At 34.1% G+C, this 24,208-nt stretch overlaps 1 pseudogene; it reads left to right on the top strand.

The window, feature by feature from the left end:
- Window positions 1–7,182: 7,182 nt before the first annotated feature.
- On the top strand, window positions 7,183–11,045 carry LOC148607546 (uncharacterized; annotated as a pseudogene).
- Window positions 11,046–24,208: the final 13,163 nt, after the last annotated feature.

Here is a 24,208-nt window from a genome sequence, read left to right as displayed (position 1 = left end):
ACAAAATGGACGCCGAAGTAGTGTTCAAGAAATTTAGAAAAGTTTGTTAACAAATTACCAATTGAATTGAACGAATTACTTAGTGGTCCAATCACTGAGGAAGAAATAGTTAAAATTAAAAATATTAGAAATCTAAAAAATGGCAAAGCATTTGTAGTTGATGATATTCTTAATGAACATCTTAAAAACACTGTTTTGGAGCTAATACCTGTATACTTAAAGATTTTTAATTTAGTACTCGATACAGGTATTGTACCAGAATTTTAGTCACAAGAAATTATTGTACCTATTTATAAGAACAATATAAGAATAAAGATTTGATATCGGATCCAAATAATAATAGAGGAATTACACTAAATTCATGCTTAGGGAAAACCTTCTTATCCATTTTGAATGAAAGACTTACTAAGTCTTCTGATGAGATTGAGCTCTTATCTGAATCATAGACTGGATTTCGAAAGGGTTATTCTACTGTTGACAACATTGTTGTGTTACACTCCCTTTTAACTATATATTATTCAAAAGGTATAACTATTTTGCACATTTGTTGACTTTAAAAAAGCATTTGATACAGTTTGGAGAGATGGTCTGTGGCTAAAGCTTCAAGAATCCAATGTAACCGGGAAAATATTTTCAGTTATTTTCAATATGGATCAGAATATTAAGTCTTGAGATGAAGTTCACATATTCTTCCAGTGAAATTATCCGACGGTTATGTATTTACGATCTCGTTACATGCCAGAAGACTACTCAAAACAACCGTATATGAGTAAATTTGGTGGGTTATTGGCTATCTGTAATGTTCAATTATTCAAAAGAGTGTGTGCTTTATTACGAAAAATTGCTAATATCATATGAATGTGTTAAAATATAAATGTTATTCTGTATGTATTCACATATTTAATGATATTGTCTGTGTATTTGTCTTATTTACATGTATGTACATTTGTTTTTTGTTGTTCTCTTGTACACCTACTGTGTCTGAGGCTATCAATAAATCTTGTCTTGTTAAATCTTGTCTTAAATGGTCATGATGACGGATTATATAGCTACAGAGAGAGAATCGGACTGTATTACTCATTATCGCGTATAAGGAAATCTGAGAAATGTCTCTCATTGTTCAATATTAAATTCATTTGTCCATTTATTACTTATGGATTAGCCTCTGTCCCGCTAATACTTCTTTTAAGCATAGTTCTTTTTGATCATGAGCTAAATCGGGAACTAAACACAAAAGCAAGTACCGAGATAAAGAGGAAAAATATATCAAGTTATACTCTGTCTGTTCCAGACTTCCCAATAAAAACTGAAATTTTCTACTACATAATTGATTGCATTTTATTGATAATTGCTGGCGTTGAACCTAATCCTGGACTCTCGTCTACACCCAGTTGTAGCACAGAACCATTAAATACAAGCTCCACCAGCTTAAACCTAAGTTATTCGCAAATCCTGAAGAATTCTGTATTTTTTTTTTCACTTGAACGTGCAAAGCATAAAACCAAAACTTAAGCAAATATCAATTGAATATAACGACTTCAATATCCTCTCATTTACGGAAAGCTGATTAAAACAGATTGTACCTAATAATGAAATATCGATAACAGGATACCAACTATTCCGCAAAGATAGACTAGTTCGTTTGGGTGAGGATGTTGTGTATGTAAGATCCAATATCGACAGTATCTGGCGTCCCGACCTTTGCGTTGGTCAATTAGAATGCTTATGTTTAGAAATAAAACTTGAAAAGAAAATCGTGTTAAACAGTACATTTTATGTTCCTCCAAATAGTAACGATAATATATGGGAAGAAGTCTCCGAGTCTTTAGAATTAGCCCTGAATATTGATAAAGAGATTACTATAACAGATAATTTTATTTATTAATCAACTATCTAATTCTCCAAACAATAAAATTAAAGATCTTCAAATGTTTAGCCTTCAGCAGTTAATCACTGAACCTACCCATTTTACTGAACATTCATCATCCCTTATTGACCTATTGACCTTATCATGCTAAACAATCCAATCAACCTGTTGATCACTGATGTAGGTCCGCATCTCTTAGATCAAGTTCGCTTCCATTTACCCATTTTTGGAATATTAAATCTCCAAAATCTAACCCTCAAAAACCCTTTAAAAGAAAAATCTATCTATATGAACAAGCAGATTATAACCTACTGAGAGATCGTTTCGCTAGAGTAGACTGGGACCCCCTATTTGTAAATATAAGTGTTTTCAATAATGAGGAGAAACAGGCCTATGGAGAGTGGTGAAGTTAGTTCTAAATTTATCGAATTAAACTTATTTTCTTTGGTAATATTGCTTGCTCATGCGTGAAAGTTCCCATTGCATCACTGTATTGGAAAGATAGTTAAATAAAAATTCTTGCAATGACCACTGAAATAAATTTTCAATGAATCATGATAATTTTTTATCCCATTTTCAAAGAAAAAATGAATTTAAAAATGGTCGAAAATCAGGTAAAACTTTCAGTTTGTATCCAATTGTCTTCTTAGCAATACTTGATATTATAATGATAGAGTTCGTTCTTGCCTCCTAGTTCAATCACAGAAATAAATACTTAATAATTACTTAATAATTATCTTATTCCATATTTCCACTGATCTTGTTAGGATTGATGGAAACCGTTTTCTTATTTTGTGGTTTGCCATAAGCGAAGTTATATAGTGCATAATCATATATGTGATGTTTGAATTGAATAAAGCAGAAGTAAAAAGTTTAAAATATATATTTATTATTCTCTAAAGATTATTGTAGTGTTGTAGAATTTATAAATATAAATATGATGGTCTTGAATTAATTATAAAATCAAATAAATTAAATTAAATTTCAACTTGTTGTTTTGTCAAAAAATAAAATTTGCATTTTCAAACTCATTTTGCAAAGTTCAACTTTGAGATCAAATAGAGAACGTTGTGTTTATTTTTTATTATTATTTTTTTTTTTTTTTGCTATTTAGTATTTAATATTGAGATACACATTATAATATTTACGGTTTTTTATTATATCCATAGACCTGTGATTAAATTAAAAAAAATAAACTAAAATACTGCCGTTTTAGGGACAATTTTGTTCTGTGATTAAATAGTGAACTATTGTAAGAAAAAGTTCGTTATAATATTTAAAAAAAAATTATATTAATGTGATTTTATATGTTATCTGTTTTTAGATACCTACAACGCACGATTTCACTTAAATAACTTTCAACTGGGTATTAGGGTATAGATTGATCTTTGACCACTCTTTAATTACTGCAAAATAGTAGAAAAAATTATAATATTTCAATTAGAAAAAGATGATATTCAAAAAAATAAATTTATCTTTCCACTGTTATATAATATATACTATATATCGTCAAAATCAGTATCACATGCTGTATCAACCCGAGATTCCTATATCAGGTCGAGGGTTGACACAGTGTGTGATACAGATTTTAAATTTTCATGTTCATTATATCATATATTTTAACCAAACTTACAAGTATGGTCTGTGAAGGGATGTGATATAGGTCTGGAGGTGTGCTATAAGGTATGTTTGTTTTGTTTGTTGGGGTTTAACGTCCGAGCAGCAATATATCAGCTATATTCAGACAAGATATGAGGTATGCAATAAAGGGTAGATGGTATAGTGTTAAAACTAAGCCGTATACCATATGGGCCTTTTAAGTTCTAAAAATCCATTGCACTAATATATATGTAGATATCCCATATGACGAAGACCAGACAATAATACAATCCACCTGTGCGAAAGTATGCATTATAAGTAAGTATATTCAAAAAACGATCACATGGTAATATCACGGTAAACAATCGCAGTCTTCATCGATCCCCGTACGTGGGAGAATAGTTAAGGAAGTTAGTCCATTAGTTCAGTTTATCGATCAATTCGGTGAAAATCTCTACACCTGTCCAGGAAACGCGAAGTTGAAACATTAACTTAAAAAATAAATGAAATAGAAAAAGACTGGTTGGGATGAAAAAAGGTGGGTTTACTAACACAAGTATTCATTTTCTAAATGTTATTATAGTATCCCTTGTCGGGCAAGCCAAAAATAAAATTTAAAATTAAATTATTAAAGAAATAAATTCAAATAGAAGTATTTCTATAGCTGCAAAATTAAACAATATAAAATAAAATGTATGGTATTAATGTAGTGTATAATAAAATAGTAATTTAGGGAGTCAAAATTGTAGCGGAATCAAATCAATGTAATCATGGGACAAAGACCGGACATGCAAAATAGATAAACACAAAAAGAACACATATATACGTATATATATGTATAATAAAAATAAATAAAATAATGCATAAAAAGTAACATAAGTAAATGAAAGAGTACATAAAAGGTGGTATACCCGCTAAGGTTAGAAAGTTCAGCTGATTATTAAGTGTAAAACGAAAAATCACTGAATTGTAAAGTTTTTTGGAGATTTATGGATAAATAAGGTGTTGATCTATAGCAATTTTTTAATTAATAATGAAAAAAGGTGGTGTAAGAGCTAATTTAGCGTGTTCCCTTTGTAAATCTCGAAATATGCACTGAAATATCTAAGAAACGAGATTGTTCCATTCCGGAATCGGACGACCTGAATCGGAATATCGTGGAATCTCGCGTAATTCCGATTCAGGACGCGTCCCATTCCGGAATGGGCCATATTCCAATTTCGGGCGTAACAGCTATACGTAGATTGATACTTGACCAGTCCGGTTTGTATTGGTCTGCACTTAGAAAAAGGGTATCGCAAATGTATCAATGCATACTAAAAGCGTATTAACGCCTAATAAAACAGTAGTCGAAAGGTGTGAATGCATTTGAGTACGAAGTTAATACGTTCTGATAGGTTTTGTTAAGTTATGTTATGTTAGATGATACATATTTTAGGCTTTACTATACAGAGGTATTATTGCGCTTGTCGTGCGTTTTCCTTCGCATTTACCATTGACGACATTGTTACTAAATAAAAATCCACGTTTGACAGAATTTTCAGCATTGGTTGCATAAATCTGCAATACTTAGAAAATATTGCGAACTAGAAGAGCACGGTTTGCCAATTTCGGTTCGTTTTTGCATAAACAAAGATTGAATATAAAGATTGATTTTATGCTTCACCTTTACTGATTGGTCAATATAGGTCTCGGAATAATAACAGAATAACCATGTAAATCTGAGGAATGTAATTATGAACAATTATGTTAAATTGCACATTTGAAAATTAGTTACTTGAGCTTTTGTTTTGCTGATTTATGAGTATTTCACCAAAAAGATTGAGTTATGTATGCCGTTTCAAGCGATATTTGTAAGTTGAAACGTGGTGACACGTGATAGTACGTAGAATCTACGTACAAAACTTTAAAGCGTATCATAGCGAACTAAAACGTATTTGAAACGCACCTTACCGCAGTTCAAACGTACTGAATCCTAGCGAAACGGAGTAAAATGTACATTATACGTGACAAAACGTTTCGAAACATAACACAAAAACCTGAATCATCGGTAACATAGCGTAAACATTCGTAGAAAAATGTGAAAAAGTGTTAAACAGCTTAACAGTATAATAATTATTGTCCCTTATAAATGACAAAAGATTAAATAAACGTAGCAAGTTAAAACGTACTAAAACCTAGCTGGCGAAACGTGACCGTGTTACTGGGGAATAAATGGTAGATAGAATATCACACAGCAAAGTTGGGCAACGGCCAAAAAAATATACATATTTTTTTTTATTTCTGGTATGATTTTGAAAAAAAAACCAATATATTCCTCAATAAAATCTTTGCCTTGGTTTTTAATTAGATTTTTGATAGCTCTTATGGTTTCCGAGTAATTAAGGGTCAAAGGGGCCGAATTTTAATTTTTAATTGGAATTTAATGATTTCTTCTCTAAATGTAGCTTTAATCCACGACTTTCAGTAATATGGCACCGGATTTGATGTATCTTACAGAGTTGGGCAACATGTATGACCAAAAGTTTAATTTTCTGATACCAAATTTGCTACAAAAATTACATTTATTATTGAAGCTTCGATAATTTTCCACGAAAGACCCTATTTTGTTGACATTTTGAACCGTAATAGGGAGTAGGCGGAGCTTGTTACCCTTGGAACGGAACGGAGCAGAAACGATTTTTAAAACCGGAATCTAACAGAATATTTCAAAATTCCGCTGAAAAATTACGTGCCCGCTACCCTTCCGTTCCAAAAGTAACAAGCTCCGCCTACTCTCTATTACGGTTCAAAATGTCAACAAAATAGGGTCTCTCGTGGAAAATTATCGAAACTTCAATAATAAATGTAATTTTTGTAGCAAATTTGGTATCAGCATACAGGAAAATGATTCCGGAATCGAACTAGGTAGGTGTGACGTGCACAATTTCAAATTGAAAGTCGTTACAAGCGGTTGAAGGGCGATACTCCGCGGTACCGCTAAATCTCCAACTTTTTGTATGACACATCGTTCTGACCCCAACCCGACATATCAATATCCAAATAAAAAAGAGGAGGATTGCAGGGTTAGAGGAAATTCGGACTAAAGAGGGGCCCACTAAACAGGGCCAAACATTGGTCCCCCTCTGGATCCGCCACCGCTAATGGAAAAAAATCGTAGAATCAAGTGCCTGATATAAGTTCATTTAAACATGAACCCCTTATGCTAGGTCAATGATACTTGGTATATAGTTGCATTAGCATCACTTGATCACAAATTCAAACCGCATTATGCATAAATCCCCACAGTCGCGATGAATCGACTTTTAAAATTTAATGTTTTTCTGCTTACATCAGTTGAACATGAACAACGTATATGATAGGTCTATGATATTTATAATGCATTTCTATAAGCATCACCACATCACAAATTGAAAGCCGCTTTATTCATAAACATGCTCCACTCCACCCAAATGTTTTTGATAAAGAATCGTAACTCTCTTTATTTTTTTTGTCTAGAATATCATTAAGTTCAAGATCACAAGAAAGAACCTTATTACTTATTTTCGCAATATAAACGAGTTTCTTTATTTAAAAAAAAAAAAAAAGAAATGGCATAAATTAATAAAATTTTATCCTTTGGATTTTTTTAGACATCATATAAAGACATTACGATTGCTAAATTCTATGAAGTGAATATTTTTTTTTCTATGGGAAAAATTTCTTCTCGAATAAGAATGGGTGAGGACAGTAAGTCCAAATATAAACGTCGCGTTTAGAAAATGCAGAATAATGACCGAAAAGCTATTGTAAAGGTAAAACATGATACTCTAAGTTGTATTGTGGTAACGTTAGCTCCCCCTCCCCCGATATTTACATTTGCTAATTTTAACGATCTTTGGTTTTCAGAGGAAACATTGTATCCGGAATTGAATGGTGATGACAACAAATATGTTCTGGATGACCATTTTAATAAAAAAAAATAGCAATTTTTCAGGCAAATGTTTACGCTTGTTTGAATTTCAACAATATTTAGTTTACACCGGCAACATGGTATTCTGAGTTAATTGAGGATTATGAAAATTTTGTAAATGGCTTAAGCCTTGCTTTGTTGCTTAGTTTATAGGGCATTGTTTGCCGTAAGCGATTCAGGCTTTTGTGAGCCTCTTGTTTTTTATATTATTGAGTACAAAAAATTATTTGTTTCTTTACATTTAACAGGGAGTCCAGATATGGATATGGAGAAAGAAATTATTTCCTTCTTAAAGTCAAGAGGCTATACTTATGTCCAAATTAAAGTCTTGAATGATAATAAGTTGGTAAGTGCAAATGAAGTACCATAGTAATGAGGGGGTGAACAGTTGGGCCCTTTCACCCATCTCCCTCTACTCCTCTTCTCCCTTTCCTACCCCTCTTCTCAAAATTCTGCACTTTTCTCCCACTATGTCCACCACTAGTAATTAATTGCTCCCACTATCATATCATAAGCTATATGAAAAGCATGGTTTATCTACCAAAAAATTACATCCACTTCAGAATTAAAATAATGCATGTATTCATGGTTTTTACCCTTGTTTTCTTAAATTTTATGAAGCTTCAAATAGTTATAAACATTATTGGCAGGGGCAATGTGCTAGAAATAGATGCATATATGGTTTCCCATGAATAGTTATACCCCCAGCAAAAAAATTTGGGGGTATATAGGAATCACCCTGTCTGTCCTTTGAAAAGATTGCCATAAGGGCAGTTCCTCCTAAAACCCCTTCATGGATTTTGATGAAACTTTAAATAATTATTCTCACATATCACACGGGCTCACAATATGTCTAGTCTAGTATGTTAAGGACAAGTTGATCCCAGAGGTAAATGCCCTTCTGACAACCCTTTTTCCTGTGGTAGTGGTAATCACAACTAATTTTGAAACCCTCACATATCAAAAGATACATTCAAACTTTCTTTTGCATAATGCTAAAAACATAAATGGTCTTCCATTCTGAATGCAGAAAATGAAACTTTATTAGTATACACTCAATCTTTTGTTCCCAATTGCACAGTGAACAGTCACAGTATGTCTCTTTATACCCCTGCAAACTTTTTGGGTATATATAAATCACCCTATATGTCCGTCTGTCTCTCCACATTTCTTGTTAACGCAACTCCTCTAAAACCACTGAACAGATTTTATTAAACTATACACAAACGAAGGACACCATATGGAGATGTGCATGAAGAAAAATAATTGAGCTCGAACGTCATTGAAGGGAGATGTACATGTAGTTCGACTTTTTCAGTCATTATGATATTGCCTTGTCTATATGTCTATCTGTCCACATTTCTTCTAAGCGCAACTCCTCTTTAACCACTGCATGAAATTTTATGAAACTTAATACGAAGGAAGGACATCATATGCTGATGTGCATGAAGGAAAATAATTATTCTCTGATATCATTTAGGGGAGATAATTCAACTCTGACATTTTAGATATTCAAAATTAAAGGATGGCCTCATAAGCACAACTCCTCCTAGGAAAATAATGTTCCATTTGAACAAAGCAACAACCGTTTGTTGCATGAGGCATGCAGGGGTTATCGTTTGTGAGTAGGCCCATAATATTCTTTCTGTACTATGTCAGTAATGAGCAAGTAGATTGGCTGTTGTTTTGAACTGATCTATTTCTTTTTTATACACAAAATCCCGGGCTTACATATACTTATCATGAATTTGATGTGGTCAAGTTCATGTTATGAATTTATTAGCTGAAAATGATAAAAATAAATGTTGTTTTCTTGTACATTGATCAGCATATACTTCAAACTATTTCTGATGGTTCTTTGAAGGAGTTTATTCCTTTAGCTGGAGACAGATTTCTTTTGAAAGAATTCTGTAAGAGAGGGCTGAAGGGGTCAGCACAAGAAAAGAAATCTTCTTTAATGAAAACTCAACATACAGAAAAACAAGAGTGATTCAGAAGCGGAAGAAGAGCCTACTAAAAGGTCACATCTCTTTGGAAACAGAAATGCTTTAAAGCAAACTAGGAAAGTTGAAATTGGTTGGATTAATTTTGATGTAAGTAATAAAACTTTCAAGCAAGTAAAAAAGAAAAATGGTGGCAGCACAAGAAAGTTTCATCTTCCCAAATACTTTAAAAAGAAAGAAATATTTGAAAAAGCTAAAGCCAAATTTTTCCCTGAAGGGAAAAGCAAACTAGGATCTTCTGACCAGTTTGAATTCCAACTTTGTGACTTTTCAGAGGATGTAATAGAAGGTGATGACATTGAAGAATGGTATGAAAAAAAACTGGTGTTAATATTCTGAGATTTTATTTGGCCACAACATCAAAACTGCCGAAAGATTTTAACAAAGAGAAATCAGTGTATCAAGGTCAATCAAAGAGAGTAGATTTATCAGATGATGACTCTTTACCAGATCCTAATATTTCATGCAGTGGAACAAATGAAACTGCAAATTGTATACTCTATGAAATTAATGTTCTACCAACTCTACCGGAATATATTTTTGATTCTGAAACAGAAAATAGAGAATCTGTCATAGAAGTAGATCCTGAGATAGTTTTTAATTTGGATGGTGCCCTTGAAAATGAAGGAGTTGTAAATGACAATGACAGTACTTTTCCATATGAAACAGCAACCCCTTTTCCTAGTGGATCAATGTCCTTGATAGAGATGATTGGATATTTCAAAGATCCAGCAATATGTGACGATTCTCTATCAATTACAAGAGTTCTACCAAATGGAGAAACTGAAAAGGCAGAAGATTCAGGTGGTGTATTAAGAGACTTATTAAGTGAGTTTTGGCAGTTGTTTTACGGGAACTGTACTCTTGGGAGAACAGTTAAAGTTCTAACACTACGCCATGACTTTGGTGAAGAAGAATGGAAATCAGTTGCACGTATATTGGTATATGGGTTCAGAAAAACTGGATACTGGCCTATTCAGATATCAAAAACATTTCTTTCACCATGTCTTTTGGGTCATGAAACTTTTCAGATGGAAGAGCTTATGAATGACTTTTATAATTGTGTATCTGTACCAGACAAAGAAATTTTTGTTAAAGCATGTTCAAACTTTTCAGAAATAGACATGGATGATTTAATTGAGGCATTGGACAGTCATGAGTGCAAGAAAATTCCAAAAAATGACACTTTTAAAGTTATTCTGCAAGAAATATCCCACAAAGAGATATTACAATCACCAAGGTTTGTGATAGATTGTTGGATGTTTTTGCTAATAACTACACAAGATTAAAATCAATTGATCTAAATGATATTTATGGACAGTTAGAACCAACCAATAAAAAGGTAGTACAGATCCTTCAGTTTCCAGATCCAATGGATGCACAACCATCAGAAATATCTAATTACCTGCAGAAATATGTAAAGAACTTAGATGATGGAACATTGAAAAAATTGTTAAGGTTTTGTACTGGATCAGATCTATTAATAAGTAGGTGTATTAAAGTGGAATTAGCAGTTATGCAGGGTCTACAAAGGAGGCCAATTGCTCACACATGCGGATGTAATTTCCGTTCAGAATTTGACAACATCCTAAGCGAGAACTTTTGGGTGATTGACATTGTGTAAACACATCATCACTTGGTGTTCATCATCATGTTGTTAAGTGAGAATAAATGTTATTAGCAATGAAGATATTGCTGTATTTTTATACAACTCTTTTCTAAGCTAACTAGTATCATGATTGTATTTCCATTTTGATATCACAAAAATCCAAGTGGTTGAGAAAACTTTACTTGACAAAATTAAACTCAGCTCAACATTATCTACGAATATGATCTCCTTATAAGAATTATTCTTCATTAACAACAGAATTGATGATTTTCATAGATTTAAATAAACCTTACACTAGTTCGGGCTTAAGCTAAATAGCAAATGAGATGTTTGAAAAGACCTTGTGATTTTGTTGAATGTTTGATTTGATTAGTATGAACTCTAATTTCACTTATTTATTTTATTTATTTGTTGTTTTATTTTACTTCATGTATCGATAAAGAATACATTTGATTTGCAATAAAGACATTGTTGCAATAATGTCAATTATGAACTTGTAAACATGTATGAATTTTATATTGAGTCTTAAAGCTAAAGCTAAATAGCAATGAAGTATCGGCAGACCAGATAAGACTTCTGTTAATACATAAATATATATCAGATTGTACATTTGATTTGCAATAAAGACATTGCTTAATTTTAATCTTGTTGACTTGTATAAAGTTTATATTGAGTCCAGTAGCTGAATCTAAATGACAAATGAGGTGCATACATGTATGTATCTGTAGACAGATTTCTCAGCTTCTACAGGAGAGAATGCTTAGTTATTTTGGTATATTACTTTCTCATGATGACTTGTACCATGTCTCCCTTTTTTTCAGGTTTGTTGCTAATCTACCTCCATTTTACCAATCTATTTTGTAGTTTTTTATATCTGCATAATGTAAAGTTTTGAAACAGACTGATCAGCTGCTATTGCAGGGAATACTTAAATATATGGTATATTGCTTTCTTATGATAATTTGTACTGTGTTCATTTCCCAGCTTTGACTGAAATTGTTGAGTAGGGGTATTCTTAGCATGATGTAGGGTTCAACATCTTGTTTAGTTTTATGTGCCAAGAACACCGATTATCAATAAAGACATTGTTGCATTTAAATGTTATTTTTATTGTACTCAAAACAATCAATTTTGGTTGTATAATGCATTCACCTTTTCTGTATATTTGTCTGACATGTAACAACTTTGCACTTACATTTACCTCACTTTACCCAATGAGTCATGGGCGACCCCAGCAATTGAAAATAGTTTTGAGTTTAAAAGTGCATTTAAAGGCATTTCCCACTCCAAAGAGGCCTAAGGTGTAGAAAACAGTTTTTATACCCCTAAACTGAAGTTCGGGGTATGCCAGTTCTGTTCGTCAGTCCTTCTGTCTCTCTGTCAGTCCGGATTTACATTATCTGTTAGTCCTTTTAGGACGATGATAATAAGGGTGCATTAGGATTATGTTGTTCTACATTTATGGTTTTTATATGTATATGACCACAGTCATAGCCCACTGAACATGTGTAACAGGCAAGGCATATTTCTGTGTTTACTGTTTATTTTCTGTACCATCTTTTGTCAACTACCGTTTTTAGATGGTGACGTCCACGTCTCACCATCCTGTTATATATAATATGGTGTTTACATATCACAATGGTTAGATTTGCTCGTATTTCTAAGTAGTTTTAAATTTGAAAAAAGAGTAATCAATTGCAAGGCAACCAAGATTCTAGCGGAAATCAAACGAATGTAATCCAGGGACAAAGACCAGGAATGGAAAACAGAGAAACACAACAAAGAACATAATGTGACAAAAATAATACATACAAAGTAACATCAGTGAATGAGCTCCTATGTATGGACTGAAGATGTACCGTGATTCACCACCCGCATTGGAAGAATTGGGATTGATATTACATACGGTGAGGGTATAACTCTTTATGGGTTTAAACTGGTCTGGAGTTGGCATGTCAGTTAACTGCTAGTAGTTTTCTAGTACATTTGTATCACGTATAAACAGTTGAAACTGTTTTAACAAGGGATTCTGGCGTTTTTGAACTGATTTAAGTTTATTTGTGTAAGATATTTTCCACAGTGATTAGATTTTACAGTGAGAAGGTTGTGTTCTCGCCAGAGTACTTTGACACCACCGCATTTTTTACGCCGCTTTGAAGTGATTTCAATTATAAAAGGCTATTGCAGAACCTTGAGATTGAAGACTTCAAGGCTAAAACACCTGACTGTTCTTGCAAAAGCTCTCCATTCAAATATGGCCTTTGGGTCACGTCGTTTCGGGAGATTAAGACATCATCGAAAACGAATCTCTGCGTAATATCCTTTCTAAAGGTCCCAAGTACCGTGAACCACGCTCCATAAATTGAGAACGTGAAGATATTGATTAGAACTCTGTCAGAGTGGTTAAAGGCCGTGAGGTCTAAATCTTTAATTTTGTAACGAATGAAAGTTTTAAGTAGGCCAATGAGTGCCAATGCTACATCAGTTTTCAGAGACCCCAATGTAGCAAAAACATTCTCTACTATACATGACAAATATGTTGTTGTACCAGCAGATAAAGCCCAAAACAGCATTGTTTTTGTCTGCAAAACGTTTTACATCCAATGTTTATTATCAGAGGTAGACGTAGAAAATAATAGCAGTGATAATACCTATACTGCTCTCCAAAGGAGAAATTGTGGAAAACCATAAATCTGTGCTATCTTCTTTTGGTCCTCTACCAAGGACGATGATTGTGATTTACCGTTTATGTACTGGATTCCTAAACTCCACAAAATTTCATACAAACAAGGTTACATATCTGGATCTGCAAAATGTACCACCAAACCTCTTTCAAAACTTTTAACTTCTATACTCACAACTGTCAAAGAGGGTCTACAGTCCTACCACAATATTTGTTACTCCCGTAGTGGTATCAAATCACTGTGGATCCTGAAAATAATCGAAAGATCTTTTTAGAGACAATCAGTTCAAGACTATTATCAGAATATAATATCTTTAAAACCTATGATTTTTCAACACTGTATACTTCTATTCCCCATATTAAGTTAAAATCCCTACTTAAAACATTATACATCGATGTTTTTTCCAAAAAAAGATGGTACACCTAGATACAAATATATAATTCTTGGTTGAGATTCCTCATACCTTGTGAAAAATAATTCCAAATCATCTTCCAAATATGCAAAAGAAGATATTTACAAAATGCTGTAATTTTTAATCGACAACATATTTGTCAAGTGTGGTGGACGCGTTTTTCAACAAACGGTCGGCATTCCAATGGGAACAAATTATGCTTCTCTACTTGCTGACCTATTTCTTTACTCCTATGTGACTGACTTTATAGCTGATCCGATCCGAAAGAAAGAATAACGTTTAGCTAGATCCTTTAATCTCAGTTTCCGATATATAGATGACGTATTATCTTTAAACAATCCTAATTTCGGGGATTTGATACATCGCATCTACCCCAAAAGAACTTGAGATAAAGGATACTACAGACACTGTGAGGTCAGCCTCATATCTTGACCTAAACTTGGAAATCGACGGTAAAGGACAACTGTTGACCAAACTTTACAACAAATCTGATGACTTTTCATTCAGAATTGTCAACTTTCCTTTCATCTGTGGCAACATCCCTACAGCACCTGCGAGTTGCTCATTTGCTTTTTTACTTTGTATGTACGATTTTAGTTACTTTGTGTTCTTTGTTGTGTGTGTCTGTTTTCCATGTCTGGTATTTATCTCTGGATAACATTCTGTTGATTACCGCTATAACCTTTGTTCTTTTGATTACTCTTTCAATACTGCCAGTTTACTCAGAACATAATGTTTATCTTTTCAGTAGCTTTCATCTTTATTATTCTTCTACAGTTGCATGAAGAAAAAATGTCAAAAAAAGGGATTTTGACCCTTATGTTCAGTTACGACGGCCATATTCGGCCCGTGTTCTGAAGGCGAACAATATTACCCTCCACCAGAATTTTGCATAATTCAACTGTTTTTGGGTTATTTGCAAAAAAATATATATTTTGACCCCTATGTGCTATTTTAAGTAACAGGGGCCATGTATTTTCAAAAAAATCAAAAAATCCCAGCTGTCATTTTGTGCAAGATACCCTAAGAAACAATCATGCATACTTTCATTGAAGTCTTGGAAGTTGTTTCTGAGGAGAAGATTTTTGAAAGTAATAACATAAAAAAAAACAGCAAAGAAAAACGTCCAAAAAAGATAATTCCAACATGGGTCAACATATTTTCACTACAATTAGACCACAGATAGATCTCATGTTGAACATTTTTACTCCGTCAGAGGTGGATTGAACTTAGCGTTTTTTAAGATACATGCAAAACAACCGTCTTTGACCCATATGTATATCTTCAGTAACGGGGACATGATTTTAACAGATCAAAATCCAAACGGCCATTTTGTGCAGGATACCCTAAAAAATGACCGAAAATGAAGAAAGTGACTTTTAGGGTGTGGGCCCATTCAGGCCTCCTGTAGACTAAAATGCCAAACGTTATTTTAAATTTGTCAAAATTCACAACACAGAATTTTATAAGAAACGTATTAAAAAAAGAATCGTTAAAATTGAATACAAATTAAACCTTCTACATCATTTTAAATAAAGACCTAATTTATCCCTTTTGTCCCCCTTTTTGCATATGTGGAAAGGTAGGGGCCAGTGACCCATAAAATAGACAGCTGCCGCTAGAAGCAATGAACAATATATCCAAATTTCATTTAGTTCACTACATCTAAAGTTATCGCATGGAAAAAACTACCACGAGGACGACATCCTCATTGCATAATAGGACCGATTGTTTTTCTCCGGTCGTATAAATTCAACAAATCTAGCTTTATTTGACATTTTTTGCTTTTCAAAAAATTGAAAATGCCAATGGCATAATTGAAATCAGATTGACTGATTTTGCAACGAAGAGTACAGTCCTATTATTACCCCACAATTAAATTGAAGCTGCGATCAAATCTAGTATTACGAACAATCGCGCAAAATTAATTTGAACAAGGTCTCTAAAATCATGTGTTAAGAAGAAAGTGTGAATGACGGACAGACGGATGGAAGCAGACTTTTGGCATCCCATTTTCGTTGCACTATGCATAGGGAATAAAAGGAAGCAATTTGACCTAAGATGAGAACAAAACGGCATATATATCAGATCATCAAATAATCTTTTATAATTGCATTGATTACAAGTCATGTAGAAAGCAATTCCTAAGGTTTGAATAAAGAAGTAAGGCTTCGTCGATTGTTGCTGGCAAAGTCCAGTTGTTCTCTTCCATGTAAATATTGCAGAGCTCTAAGATATCTTTATCACAAAATCTCTCTTCGCGAAAAATGCATTCGGTTTTACAGACATCTATTTGAACTTGTTCAACTTCACATAGATACCTTTGAGTCCCATAGGAGGCAGGAAGCATGTACATGACCATTGGACGTCCGTGAGGACAATTTTGGTTTTTGGTAGGGCGAATACGATGTGTGTTCCACGTGGTCCCCTCGCAAAATATTGCCGTCTTCTTAGCCGTTTTCTTAGCCGAGCGTCAACTCCAGTAGGATCAATTATCTGCATCATCAATTGCACGGTATCTCTAGATATGTCAATACCACTCTGAATAAATTAAAGATGCATCCATCGATAACCTTGGTGTCCTCCTGATGATTGAACTTTATCCTGGATGATAAGTGCTGCTTGCAAAACATCAGTGTTTGATTTTCTACGACTTAAAGTTGCCCTCTTTAGGATTCTTTTTAGTGTTTTCATAGTAATAAAGATTCCATAAACTTCTAAAAGCAATCTTAAAATGGTTTTGTGTTCAAAACCAAGTCTAAAATAAAACTTGCATATCTGTTCCCTGCCAGAATTACAAAATGTTCTACAATTGTAGAATAAAAAAAACTCTACTTCTGCACACTATATTTCTGAAATTCAACGAAATGATTTTATATTTCTGTGGTTACATAGTTGGATACTACTTATTAATTTTTTTTATATCCCACGCAATTATCCTAACCACATCTTAATATTTTTTCTAATAATGTGTATGTATAAAAGTCATTTTTAGAATCATCCCACCAATGTGCCGACAAAGTACGTGGAAATTACGATATAGTTATGTTGAAATTAGACTTACATTGTCGAAATTACGACATCGTATGTCGAAATTGCAATGCAATTATGTCGAATTTACGATATGACCGTGTCGTAAATTCAACAGAAAGTTACAGCAATGATGTCATATCCGGTTTGACTTCCGCCACCTCGATAATAGCCGACGGTAAGTCCTAATATTTGATGTTAAAAGTTTTATTGGAAAGCGATAAACTTAAAGAACCTTTAAGAAGAAGCATGATTATTCACCAAGAGAAGAGCAAGACTTTGATGCTACAAATTCAATCGCAAAATAGCAACTCACAACTAAATAAATGGCACATTGGTGGGATGATTCTAAAAATGACTTATATATATACCCATTATAAGAAAAAATATCAAGATGTGGTTAGGATAATTGCGTGGGATATAGAAAAAAAGCAATAAGTAGTATCCAACTATGTAACCACAGAAGTATAAAATCATTTCGTTGAATTTCAGAAATGTAGTGTACAGAAGTAGAGTTTTTTTTATTCTACAATTGTGCGATGAACATTTTGTAATTCTGATTTATTGTCTCTTTTTATTTCTTTGTATAGCTATGGACAGGGAACAGATATGCAAGTTTTATTTTAGACTTGGTTTTGAATATAAAACCATTTTAAGATTGCTTTTAGAAGTTTATGGAATCTTTATTACTATGAGAACACTAAAAAGAACCCTAAAGAGGGCAACTTTAAGTCGTAGAAAAAATCAAACACTGATGTTTTGCAAGCAGCACTTATCATCCAGGATAAAGTTCAATCATCAGGAGGACACCAAGGTTATCGATGGATGCATCTTCAATTTATTCAGAGTGGTATTGACATATCTAGAGATACCGTGCAATTGATGATGCAGATAATTGATCCTACTGGAGTTGACGCTCGGCTAAGAAAACGGCTAAGAAGACGGCAATATTTTGCGAGGGGACCCGACTTTCTCTGGCATCTGGATTCTTACGACAAGTTAAAAAGATATGGACTGTGCATTAACGGCTGTATCGATGGGTTCTCCAGGCAGGTAATTTGGTTACACGCTTATACAACCAGCCGTAGTTGCAGGCTACTATATGGAAGCAGTTGATTCCAGAAAAGGGTGCCCAAACCATGTGCGAGGCGACCAAGGCACAGAAAACGGACATGTAGCAGAAATGCAAAATTTTTTGAGAGAGGAAAAATCATTTATTTATGGCTGAAGTACGGCAAATCAAAGAATAGAAATGTTCTGGAATATTTTGAGAAGACAATGTTGCCAGATTTGGATTGATAAATAAGGAGCCTTAGCAGATGAGGGTCTTTTTGACCTTGGAATTCTAGACAGAAATATATTTCAGTTTTGCTGATTGTCCCCTCTTCAGGTGAGCTAACTTTCAAAATTCCGTTTTAGTTTGGCAACAGGTAACTAGCAAAGCATATGAGTAACGAATATTTCTTGTTTTGTACAAAATTAATATGTTTATTTCGTCGTATTTTGCAAGCGAAATTTTCATGATAAAACTGGAAAATGGAGACTTATTTTCGCCGCCAGAGCAAATACGTAAAAGTTAATGCACGGAATATGATTAGAATAAGTATAAGTCTAGGGGTTGGGATTAATATAAGAGTAGGTTAGAGTTAGAGTTAATGGTCAAAGTGCAAGCTTCTTTCGGTATTTGATAAGGAACCAAATGATAATAGATTGAATGTGACTCGTCCAATAATAGTATGTGATACCATTTGCAAGGTTGAATAGGGTTTTTTGTTGCTTTTGCTTTTTTATTTGTCTTTCACTTAGCCATTTAATATTGACAGTTCGAAGTAAAGTTAGAGCATCATTTTGGACAGTAGATGTACATTCATATGTGTATTTAATAAATGTTAATTTAACATTACAATGACCACATGGAACACACATCGTATTCGCCCTACCAAAAGCCAAAATTGTCCTCACGGACGTCCAATGGTCATGTACATGTTTCCTACCTCCTATGGGACTCGACGGTATCTATTTGAAGTTAAACAAGTTAAAATAGATAAAACCGAATGCATTTTTCGCGAAGAGAGATTTCGTGATGAAGATATCTGTGAGCTCTGCCTTATTTACGTGGAAGAGAACAACTGGACTTTGCCAGCAACAATCGACGAAGCCTTACTTCTTTACTCAAACCTTAGGAATTGCTTTCTACATGACTTGTAATCAATGCAATTATAAAAGATTATTTGATGATCTGATATATATGCCGTTTTGTTCTCATCTTAGGCTTCCTTTTATTCCCTATGCATAGTGCAACGAAAATGGGATGCCAAAAGTCTGCTTCCGTCCGTCTGTCCGTCATTCACACTTTCTTCTTAACACATGATTTTAGAGACCTTGTTCAAATTAATTTTGCGCGATTGTTAGTAATACTAGATTTGATCGCAGCTTCAATTTAATTGTGGGGTAATAATAGGACTTTACTCTTCGTTGCAAAATCAGTCAATCTGGTTTCAATTATGCCATTGGCATTTTAAGTTTTATGAAAAGAAAAAGATGTCAAATAAAGCTAGATTTGTTGAATTTATACGACCGGAGAAAAACAATCTTTCCTATTATGCAATGAGGATGTCGTCGTCGTCGTAGTTAGTTTTTTTATGCGATAACTTTAGATGTAGTGAACTAAATGAAATTTGGATATATTGTTCATTGCTTCTAGTGGCATTATTTAAAATGACGTAGAAGGTTTAATTTGTATTCAATTTTAACGATTCTTTTTTTAATACGTTTCTTATACAATTCTGTGTTGTGAGTTTGACAAATTTAAAATACCGTTGGCCATTTTAGTTGTCAACAGGAGGCCTGAATGGGGCCACACCCTAAAAAGCACTTTCTTCATTTTCGGTCATTTTTTAGGGTATCCTGCACAAAATGGCCGTTTGGATTTTGATCCGTTAAAATCATGCCCCCGTTACTAAAAATAAACATATGGATTAGAGAGAGCAGTTGTTTTGCATGTATCTCAAAAAACCGTTAAGTTCAATCAACCTCTGACGGAATAAAAGTGTTCAACATGAGATCTATCTGTGGTCTAATTGTAGTGAAAATATGTTGACCCATGTTGGAATTATCTTTTTTGGACGTTTTTCTTTGCTGTTTTTTTATGTTATTACTTTCAAAAATCTTCTCCTCAGAAACAACTTCCAAGACTTCAATGAAAATATGTATGATTGTCTCTTAGGGTATCTTGCACAAAATGACAGTTTGGATTTTTGATTTGTGAAAATACATGGCCCCTGTTACTTAAAATAGCACATAGGGGTCAAAATACATATTTTTTGCAAATAACCCAAAAACAGTTGAATTATGCAAAATTCTGGTGGAGGGTAATATTATTCGACTTCAGAACACGGGCCGAACATGGCCGTCGTAACTAAGAACTGATTGTTTGTTTTGTTTGTTGGGGTTTAACGTCCGAGCAGCAATATTTCAGCTATATTCAGACAATGAACATGAAATTGATGATAAAATGAACATGAAATGATGATGAAATGAAAAAAAGGATGGGACACAAGGACATTGAGGTCAACAAATTTTGATTGCCACTGGAAATAGGGAGAGATGGGTTGGGTCGGGCAATTTAGCCTCCGCCCTATGGTTCCTAATCCGGGAGAGTACCACAGTAGGGTTCTTTAACGTGCGAGCAACGTGGCATCTTTCCCAAGACGGTGCACCACTATGATTTGCGGTCAGGTTTTCCGTATTATAGCATGACAACCCCAGCATTTAACACGCTAGGGGTACCCCATTCCACCACCTGGGACACACAACCCAGTTGCTCTGTGGGCAAAGCGCCCTAGCCCCCGGCAAGGGTTCTGAGCACTGTTTAGTCGCCTTTTACGACAAGCTTAGTGCTGCTGCAGGCCTATTCTTTTAACACTCGGACCTGCATGGGGGCAACTAAGAACTGAACATAAGGGTCAAAATCCTTTTTTTTGACATTTTTCCTCGTGCAACTGTAGAAGAATAATAAAGATGAAAGCTACTGAAAAGATAAACATTATATTCTGAGTTAACTGGCAGTATTGAAAGAGTAATCAAAAGAACCAAGGTTATAGAGGTAATCAACAGAATGTAATCCTGGGACAAATACCAGACATGGAAAACAGACACACACAACAAAGAACACAAAGTAACTAAAATCGTACATACAAAGTAAAAAAAGCAAATGAGCAACTCGTATGTGCTGTAGGGATGTTGCCACAGATGAAAGGAAAGTTGACAATTCTGAATGAAAAGTCATCAGGTTTGTTGTAAAGTTTGGTCAACAGTTGTCCTTTATCATCGATTTCCAAGTGTAGGTCAAGATATGAGGCTGACCTCACAGTGTCTGTAGTATCCTTTATCTCAAGTTCTTTTGGGGTAGATGCGATGTATCAAATCGCCGAAATTAGGATTGTTTAAAGATAATACGTCATCTATATATCGGAAACTGAGATTAAAGGGTCTAGCTAAACGTTATTCTTTCTTTCGGATCGGATTAGCTATAAAGTCAGTCACATAAGAGTAAAGAAATAGGTCAGCAGGTAGAGAAGCATAATTTGTTCCCATTGGAATGCCGACCGTTTGTTGAAAAAAGCGTCCACCACACTGGACAAATATGTTGTCGATTAAAAATTACAGCATTTTGTAAATATCTTCTGCATATTTGGAAGATGATTTGGAATTATTTTTCACAAGGTATGAGGAATCTCAACCAAGAATTATATATTTGTATCTAGGTGTACCATCTTTTTTGGAAAAAAACATCGATATATAATGTTTTAAGTAGGGATTTTAACTGACTATGGGGAATAGAAGTATACAGTGTTGAAAAATCATAGGTTTCAAAGCTATTATATTCTGATAATAGTCTTGAACTGATTGTCTCTAAAAGATCTTTCGATTTTTTTTCAGGATCCACATTGAATTGATACCACTACGGGAGTAACAAGTATTGTGTTAGGACTGCAGACCCTCTTCAACAACTGCAGAGTATAGACGTTAAAAGTTTTGAAAGAGGTTTGGTGGTAAATTTTGGAGATCCAGATATGTAACCTTGTTTGTATGAAATTTTGTGGAGTTTAGGAATCCAGTACATAGACGGTAAATCACAATCATCGTCCTTGGTAGAGGACCAAAAGAAGATAGCACAGATTTATGGTTTTCCACAATTTATTCTTTGGAGAATGTGGTGGCAGTATAGGTCTTATCACTGCTATTATTTTCTACATCTACCTCTGATGAATAAACATTGGATGTAAAACGTTTTGCAGACAAAAACAATGCTGTTTTGGGCTTTATCTGCTGGTACGACAACATATTTTTCATGTATAGTAGAGAATGCTTTTTCTACATTAGGGTCTCTGAAAACTGATGTAGTATTGGGACTCATTGGCCGACTTAAAACTTTCATTCGTTTCAAAATTAAAGATCTAGACCTCACGGCCTTTAACCACTCTGACAGAGTTGTAATCAATGTCTTCATGTTCTCGTTTTATCCATTTTCTTGCGTAGTCCGCGGCATCCATAAAAAGTTATAATTCCAATTTTTGGAGCGTGGTTCACGGTACTTGGGACCTTTAGAAAGGATATTACGCAGAGATTCGTTTTCGATGATGGGTAAATCTTCCGAAACGACGTGACCCGAAGGACCATATTTGAATGGAGAGTTTTTGCAAGAACAGTCAGGTGTTTTAGCCTTGAAGTCCTCAATCTCGAGGTTCTGCAATAGCCTTTTATAATTGAAATCACTTCAAAAAGGCGTCAAAAATGCGATGGTGTCAAAGTACTCTGGCGAGAACACAACCCTCTCCTTGTAAAATCTTACAGAAATAAACGAACTTAAATCAGTTCAAAAAACGCCCGAATCCCTTGTTAAAACAGTTTCAACTGTTTATACGTGATACAAATGTACAAGAAAAGGACCACTAGCAATTGACTGACATGCCAGCTCCAGACCAGTTTACACCCGGAAAGAGTTATACCCTCACCGTATGCAATATCAATCCCAATTCTTCCAATGCGGGTGGTGAATCACGGTACATCTTCAGTCCATACATAGGAGCTCATTTACTGATTTTACTTTGTATGTATTATTTTTGTCACATTATGTTCTTTGTTGTGTCTCTCTGTTTTCCATTCCTGGTCTTTGTCTCTTGATTACATTCTTTTGATTTCCGCTAGAATCTTGGTTGCCTTGCAACGGATTACTGTTTTTTCAAATTTAAAACTACTTAGAAATACGAGCAAATCGAACCAATTATGATATGTAAACACCATCTAATATTTAACAGGATGGTGAGAAGTGGACGTCACCATCTAAAAACGGATAGATGACAAAAGATGGTACAGAAAATAAACAGTAAACACAGAAATATGCCTTGCCTGTTACACATGTTCAGTGGGCTATGACTGTGGTCATATACATATAAAAAACATAAATGTAGAGCAACATAATCCTAATGCACCCTTATTATCATCGTCCTAGAAGGACTAACAGATAATGTAAATTCGGACAGAGAGACAGATGGACTGACGAACAAAACTGGCATACCCCGAACTTCAGTTTAGGGGTATAAAAAGTGTTTTCTACACCTTTAGGCCTCCTTCGAATGGGAAATGCCTTTAAATGCACTTTTAAACTCAAAACTATTTTCAATTGCAGGTGTCGCCCATGACTCATTGGGTAAAGTGAGGTAAATGTAAGTGATACAGGAAAGGTGAATGCATTATACAACCAAAATTGTTTTGAGTACAATATAAATAACATTTAAATGCAACAATGTCTTTATTGATAATCGGGTGTTCTTGGCACATAAAATTAAAAAAGATGTCGAACCCTATAGCATGCTAAGAATACCCCCCCACTCAACAATTTCAATCAAAGCTGGGAAAGGAACACAGTACAAATTATCATAAGAAAGCAATATACCATATATTTAAGTATTCCCTGCAATAGCAGCTGATCAGTAAGTTTCAAAAATTTACATTATGCAGATATAAAAGCTACAAAATAGATTGGTAAA

The sequence above is a fragment of the Perna viridis genome, chromosome 9 (assembly GCF_037379345.1).
Source record: "Perna viridis isolate PV_CMFRI_1.1 ecotype Kerala chromosome 9, ASM3737934v1, whole genome shotgun sequence".
Taxonomy (NCBI): domain Eukaryota; kingdom Metazoa; phylum Mollusca; class Bivalvia; order Mytilida; family Mytilidae; genus Perna; species Perna viridis.
Note: the sequence above shows the minus strand (reverse complement) of the source record. Positions and strands in the feature narration are given on the sequence as shown.